We start from the raw sequence: 6,893 nt of genomic DNA, 5'->3' as shown, positions 1-6,893 counted from the left end.
GATCCTGAGCTCAGGGTTGTGAGGTTGAGTCCCCGCATGGGGCTCTGTGCCATGCATGGAGCCTGCTTAAGAATCTCTCTCTCACTCTCTAGGAAAAAAAAAAAAAAGGAAGGAAAGAAGGAGGGAAGGAAGGAATGAAGGAAGGAAGGAAGGAAGAAAAAGGTATATATCAATTCACAGTAGTAATTTCCTCTGGAAAGATGGAGAAGAGTCAGAAAATGAAACTGGTGTAATATTTAAGAAAGACATTAGTTTGTAAGTTTATCTTAAAAATCAGAAGAGAATATACAAAAGTTTAATTTTTTAAACTTTAGGTGGGGAGAATATGAATATGAATGTTTGTTTAAAGATTACATGCATTTACACCCACATATATTTTTACCTATGTATGAGACATGTCTATATATATATAGAGAGAGAGAGAGAAAGAGAGAGAGAGGGTTTCTTCTTCTATACTTTACTTGAATGTTGTCCTGTACCATCATGGGACTACGAAAGGTGCAAACCTTTATTTGGGTGACAAATAAATAGAGCAAATAAATTTACTTCTTTCTATATTCCATGTTCCAGGGATAAATGGAGACACCTTTGGCTGAAAGGCAGGCGTAAATCATATCAGCAAGGATTAAGTGCTGAGAAGGCACTTATGATTTGTTTTAATGGCACAGTGGAGAGAGCAGAGAGCACTAGTTAGAGATCAGAAATCAGAAGTGCTTCGTGCAGAAGAGGGTAGTTACTTTGGGACTTGGAGGATAATTAGAAAACCTCCAGGTGGTAAAAGAGGGCATGGAACACTCATCCTTTTAACAAAATTCAAGAAGAAAAGATGAACAAGCAAGCAATCTGGAAAGCTCAGGTTATGACTTAAAGGTAGAAAATATGTGCCATGGAAAAATTCATCTTTTATCAGGATTGAAGTACCCCTGATAGAATTAGTTGGCCAGGGAGGGACTCAACTTCTCTTAGGACTGCACTACCTCTGATGATAGACTGACTTTTTATTTGATCAACAGGATTTTAATGATATTTACGTTTTGATTATGTCAGGACTGTGTTGTTAAATCTATCTGCAATTACCTGACACTCTGGTATATTGTGTTTAGTGTTTTTAAGGAGAGATTTTTACTTCCTTCTATAATTTAAAAAGAATCTGTCTAATCGTGACTGTTACTAAGTTATTTAAGAGGGTTGCCTGCCTACCTCTTATGTTGTAACCTCCTGAGGAGTCCTTAGAAAGTCATTAATTATGTCATGAGAAGTTGGATTCAATTTTCACCACATCAGCAGATATTTCTTCTCTGTCATCTTGCTGATAATATTCACTGAACAGCAAGCAATCACTCAGTCATCTCGACATTCAGAAGAGATGAAACCGAAGAACGTGCCTGTTATACCAAGCAGCGTAAGTAACGCCTGCTGTTGTAACAAACACCCCAGATCAGTGGTTTTTCCAGCTCGTGCCACAGAACAGTGCAAGTCTGTAGCTCTCCCCAAGGGGCAGGGATTCCGTGTTTTCTCTGTTCTGTGGCTCTGCCATTTTGAAGTTCTTCACTTAACAGTTACAAGGATAAGAAAGAGAGAGGGAAGCCATGAGGATCCTGCAGGCCATTTTAGGGGCTCCGTGATTATTTCTCTCTATACTTCGTAGTCCAAAATCCAATCACAAGTCACATTGCTTGTACTTTATTCTGATGGAAGTTGGGGATGTTGGGAGATGTGGTCTGATCTGAGAAAGGAAATCGAATTGCTAAACATCTGGCCACCAAACAGCATGTATATACCTGCCCCAAACTAGTACCAATATGTTCAGCATCTCTAGAGCAGATGCAGATGCACAGATACACATCCCTCCAACTCCAGAAATTTAGGTCTTAGATTCTCAAAAATACGCATTTACAAAAAAACCTAATCTTCCATCCTTAATAAATTGTTACTATATTTGATTTTTATTTGATTTGCGCAACTATAAATATGGAAACTTTAAGAATTAACCCAGAGAAAAAATAGATTTTAAGAGGAATACAATTAGCATTTTAGAAGTTACCTGATATGAGTTAAATAAAGAGAATTACAGAGTATTTATTTCATTGTAAAAGGTTATCACTTTAACTTGTGGTTCTATACTAGATATTTGATGATGTATGTGACTACTCGTGCCAAAGAGTATTCTTACTTATAAAGAAGGAAATTCTAATAGCTCAGAAGACTCAACTTCTTCAGAAATGTAATGCAATACAAACCGTGGCCAGCCAACATTTAAACTCACAACTACCAGTACACAAGAGGCATTTGCTGCACTAGTGACAAACATTAAGAAAATGATTTTTAGGAACTATATAAATTCAGTGCCTAAGACATAGAATTTTAACATAAGACAACACTGATTATACTGGTGATTTGAAATCCTCATTACAGATGCCTTCATCAAGCATCAAAATTGCTTAACCTAGTTCAAATTACTACTGGTTTTTACTTTTCCCTTCAAAATATCACTCCACAGAGCAGAGAAAAGCAGATGTTGACTGGGAGGAGGGAGGATGAGGGAGTGCTTTCTGCATGTGCTCTGCGAAGTTTGATTTTACTGTTTGGTGCTACCAGATGGTGGTCCTTTGGGGATAAAAAGAGGTTTGGAGGACCAATGGACACCACAACCAGCAAGTGGATTAGGTGGGAAAGTGGACCGTAAACTGCGTGTTTACTTATAAATACATCTGGCACGGAAGAAGTTATTTTCTCTATCAGTCAAAACTGTCCTGCTCTGCAACCACCATTATCTTAGAGGAAAATTACCATGCTTTTAAATACTTGCCTTGAAGAGGAAAAAAAAAAATCAGCACACATTAAAAAATAAAATATGAATAAAAATTTGTGTTACCCAAATGTGCATTTGATTAGGAACTTCAATACAAGCTACACTAAATTTTTAGACACTCAGAAATGGAGAGAACCAGTAAGAAAAATACATGTATTTATGGAAAAGAGAGAATGGGTATGTTGGACATTCAAAAGTGACTTGGTTCTTGAATAAAGACTAAGTCTTAAAAAGATGTGACTTATTCTGTACTTGAAATTAATAATACTAAGCTTATTTGACATATTTTATATTTTTATTTTCTAAGTGACTTAGACTGGCTTTCCATCATAATTTCTCCAAATACATGTACAGGGAACTTGTCACTTTTTCTAAGAGGGCTAGAACTGGCAAAATTATGTTTAAAAAATAGGTATAATAATAATTGTTTTATTGAAGTGTGCAGAAAAAATACACATATTGAAAAGATAATTAAGATAATTTGTGGACTTCATTAAAATTATAAAAGTACACATTTCAAACACATAGAAACACACACCCACATCATTTAATGTGTCCTTTGTGTCCCTTTGCTTACAATAAAACTGAGTAGTAGATACTAGGGTTCTCACTTTACTGATGAGGAAAGTATGGCTCAAAATAGTTAAGTAACTTTTCCAAGTCATACTACAAATAAATAAAACAAGTATTTTATTTTAAGAATGCCTAACTCTTAAGATCCAGAACTTTCCTCTACACAATGCGGCTCAAGTGTTACCCACACGGACATGAATTTCATCATTCCTCTGTTTAACCACAGTCTTTCTGCCCTAGAGCCATTATGGTATTATAAGCTCCCCTGTATCCAAGGAGCCTCCCACCAGATGATAAATCTTTTTCTGTCTTCCTGAAAATCTGGGCTTAGGCTATAGCATCTCAATCAATATTCTGTTGATGTCTATTGGAAGAACAAAGCCCCATGTCTTACTGGAGAGGATTTTGACTTCGTACCAGATCAGCCTGGGCTTCTATACCTGCCTACATCCATGGGTCATGAGATATGGTATAAGCTGTTCAGATTTTCAAGGGCATTTTCCTAATTTTTGAAAACAAAATGACAGTACATACTTCACCGAACATACAGAACTTAAATCATCTAATGTATGCCCACCATCATGCATATAATTACAGCATGAGCAGAACTTGAGTGCTGTCATCCACAGAGCCAGAAAGAGACCTGAGGTATGCAAAACTACTAATATTACATGAAAATATCTATAAGAATCTTTGGCTACACCTAAGTAATATTATATCCATACACAGTACAATGCAACTATAATATATATTAGGTCTGAAAATAAAATTTAAAATATATGAAGGAATATAATTACCGTTATAAATGAAATGAATCGAGTGAGATTTTGAGTTGAATTTAAAGGTAAACTGAAGCATTTTTATGTGTCACTTTAATAAAATAATAGCAATCTATCTCTCAAGGAGTTGCAGAAAGTATTTTTCTGTACATAAAACTTTATTCTCTTGGAAAAAAGTCAAACTGCTAAAAAATTAATGTTTGATAAATATTAGTTTCTTTTTATCTGTGTCCTATCATACTATGAAGATTTGATTGCTTCATATTATTCAGAAACTGGATAGCTAAGTGGTCAATAACTACAAAAATCCATAACTAGTAAAAATAATATAAATTTCAAAATTTGCTTCCTAGGGAATAGAGACTGTGTGTATCATGATTGTTTTCATGGTCCCAATATCTAACTTAATTAGTTAATATAATATGACGTTATAAATTATTTTCTCAGCTGACCTTGATGTGAAGTGTCAGTAGCTAATGCCAGCCTCTGTTTGGTATGCAAAAGAGACTGGAAGTTTGATTTCTCTGGTATCCAGGGAAGGAGGAGATGGAAGAGATTTTCTGTAAGGAGACAAGAGCTGGGGGACAAAAAAGAATCTCTTATTCACTTTTAACTTATACTAACTTTTAACTTTACTAAGAATTCCGCACAATGCTAAAATTCTCCTGAAGTAAACCCAGAAAGTTAAGAAAATATTACATGCTATTATGATCTTTCAGGAATGGTGTACCAGAAAATTGAAGGAAGATTCTGTATAAGTTTAGGAGAAATCTAGCAGAAAAAATATCAAGCTTGGACATGCAGATAAGATTGGCAACTATTACCCAGAGAAGCAGGAGAGGTGAGATTTCTCTCATGGGATCCTTAAAAGCAGAAAAGACTGACGAGGAGGGAGAAGTAAAGAGATGGCAGTGTGAAAAAGACATGACCCATTGTTGATGGCTTTGAACATGAGGAAGTGGGGATATGAGCCAAAGGATATGGGTGGCCGCTAGAAACCTAAAAATGCAAGAAAACAGATTCTCCCCTGGACACTCCAGAAAGAAATAGAAGACTCCTACCACCTCTATTTTAGCCCAGTGAGACTCATTTCAGACTTCTCTATAATTGAAAAACAGCAAGTATGTGTTGTTTTAGGACACCAAGTTTATGGTATAATATGTTACAGCAGCAATAATAACCTTATACATACATGTATGACCAAAATTCTATGAAAGCACAGAAACGGAAGTACCTAGTTCTGCTTGGATGCCTAATGAAGATTGGCTAGAATCAAAAGTCATTCATGAGCAGAAATGTTCTATTATTTAGGCATGATGTTATGATTATTTTCACAATTATAAGCTTCATCTCTCATCACATATCAAAAGATTTAAATTCAAGCAGCAACAATTTATAGATAGGTAATTTGTATAATTCATGTAGCCTCTGGTTTTCCACACGAGATGATTTTATGAATAAACTCCATGAAAATAAAAGCAATTTGAGCACACTTTAAAAAAAATGTTTAAATAAACATTATGATTTAACAACTTCTGCCAAGCGCTGTCAAAAGAAGCAAGAAACACGAACACTTTCTAATACCAGATGTGAAGTAGCTCCTCGTCGCATGGAGTCTAATACGTTAGTGACTCAGCGCTGAGACAGCCAGCGCCCTGGAGACTATCTTCAAATAACAGTGTGCAGAAACACACTGAGAAAATTAATGATATGTTTGTGAGGGTTTCAACCTAAATGTCTGCATATAGATACGACAATAGTATTCCTTCACAGATATGTAGCCATATCTTCAAATTTGTTAAGATAATGTAATAAGGAATGCTATTTTACTTTTGAATCCCCTGTTCAGTATTGCCAACTGATCAAGGCACCAGATACAGTTTTGCTCTGTACCAGAATGTTTGAATTTTTAAAATCACCTTAATATTTCCATGCCTGGAAGGAAACACACACACACACACACACACACACACACACACACACTCTTACTGCAATAAATCTTGATTCTGCACACTTGTGAAAAATTATCACCAAACACAAATTTAATAAGATATTTTAAATTTTATTTTCCCAACAAAGAGCCACACCAGAAAAACAGAAAATCAATTTCTTTTATTGAAGTATAATTTGAAATATACAAGATTAATATTTGGAAATCACTACCAATGAAGGATTGAAGATAAATTATAAAAATACAAGATCACTGGGGCATCTAGGTAGCTCAGTCGGTTGAGCATCAGACTCTTGATTTTGGCTCAGGTAATGATCTTGGGGTTGTGAGATGGAGCCTTGGATTGGGCTCCGTGTTAAGCAGATAGGTCACTTAAGATTCTCCCTCACCCTCTGCCCAGTCAACCACCCCCCAATCTTTGCCTGCCACTCACACACATGCACACTTTCTCTCAAAAAACAAAACAAAAAAAAAATCACTTTTTGGTAGTTAAAAAGGAATTCTTTAAGGTTATTGATTTACCTCAAATTCTTCTCTTTCAGTCCTGTCTGGGTGCTGCTTTAAGACTGACTTCTCCCCTATGAGTGGTATAAAACCAGAGCACAAAGGTTAACTTCTACAAAGGGCACTGTCTTTTATCCCATCGAAATTAAATGAATCAACAAACAAAATGCAAATTCCTCTGTCACATTAAAAACATTATCAATATACATGAAGCTGATTTAAAATGTGCTCATGGGAGTTTAATATGAGGATTGTCACTTGACTCAGAGACTTT

Source organism: Enhydra lutris, unplaced genomic scaffold (assembly GCF_002288905.1).
Source record: "Enhydra lutris kenyoni isolate GAN:26980312 unplaced genomic scaffold, ASM228890v2 scaffoldscaffold36, whole genome shotgun sequence".
NCBI classification, from domain to species: domain Eukaryota; kingdom Metazoa; phylum Chordata; class Mammalia; order Carnivora; family Mustelidae; genus Enhydra; species Enhydra lutris.
This window is presented reverse-complemented; position numbering follows the sequence as displayed.